This window comes from Aethalodelphis obliquidens, unplaced genomic scaffold (assembly GCF_003676395.1).
Source record: "Aethalodelphis obliquidens isolate GAN/ISIS:26980383/991018 unplaced genomic scaffold, ASM367639v1 scaffold103, whole genome shotgun sequence".
Lineage (NCBI taxonomy): Eukaryota > Metazoa > Chordata > Mammalia > Artiodactyla > Delphinidae > Aethalodelphis > Aethalodelphis obliquidens.
Window position 1 is genome coordinate 181,522 of NW_020838047.1, and position 1,406 is coordinate 182,927.

The window sequence follows — 1,406 nt, forward strand, 5'->3', positions numbered from 1 at the left end:
TGGGGGGTCCGCCTGCCGATGCAGGGGACGCGGGTTCGTGCCCCGGTCCTGGAGGATCCCGCGTGCCGCGGGGCGGCTGGGCCCGTGGGCCATGGCCGCTGGGCCTGCGCGTCCGGAGCCTGTGCTCCGCGGCGGGAGAGGCCGCAAAAAGTTTCTCCCGACATAAATATGGTATTTCATATAGTTTATTTGTACCTTTGCTAAGTTTTAGCAGTAAAGCGTAAATTCAAATATCATATAAAACATTTTTATATTTCACAAAATACATCTTGGACTATTATAAACTATTCAAAGTTTTTACTATATCAAGAGATCAATTATGGAAGTGTTTTTAAAAAGTGGTGTGTATCAGAAACTTAGTAAGGTAGCCAAGAGCTTATATTGGAAGCCTAATCAATACACTTTTTCCAAAATAAATACAACTTCCCATGGAGGAATGTTTTTCTCTTTAAGAAAACTATGTTTCGTCAAGTACATCCACATTTGTGCACTTTCATAAAGCCCTAGATCTCGAGAGTGACACTGGAAAAGGGATGCTATTTGTTCTAAGTGGAAATCACAGATTAGGAAAACTAATTTTATCCACAAATGGGTAAAATTGTATGAGATGGATTTTGACTCAAAATTGAAAGAAGGCACTGAAAATCCGATATCTGAAAATAGAATGTGCCACCTTGGCAAAGAGAAAACAGTAGGACCAGGGAAATGGGGGGGGGGGGGCTGGAGCTCGAGTAGATGAAACCACCCTAAGTTCCCAGTGCAGAAATGAATTACTTTTAAGAAAGCAGACACCTAAAATCTAAATTTAGGGGTTGCCCTGTAATTTCATTTTAGGTGTTGTCACCTGCTCCACTATTCCAAATCTGTAACAAAGACAGCTACACACAGGACCCTGGGGAGCAAAGGATGTGAATGGTGCCCCCCAGGGCAGTAGAATGCCAAGAAAGGACAGCACATGGGGAAAGCAGACGCGGAATGGAAGTGGAGAATTCAGAGGAAACAGCGATTCAGAGCCAGTGGAAACTAAAAAGAAATGTAAGTGTCCCAGAACTCAGCCGAGATGTTAGGAGCTAAACACAAAGTGGAAGGTTGAAGCCAATTTTTGTTTGGGTTTCAGAAGACAGTCTGAGCCCAGAACATATCTGGGTTACCATTTATTTATCCAAAATGTATTGAGCACCCCCTGTGTGCCAGTCCCTGTTCTAGGCTTTGGAGAGAAGGTGTAACAAGTGAACCAGGATGGCTGGAGTAGAGTGAGTTTGGGAAAGTAGTAGCAGGAGAGCTGCCAGGGCAGGTGACAGGGCGTGGTTGGAGGGATGGGAGTCTCAGTGAGACGAGAAGGCACTGAAGAGGACTTTTTAACTGAAGTATAGTTGCTGGGCAATATTATGTAAGTTACAAGTGTA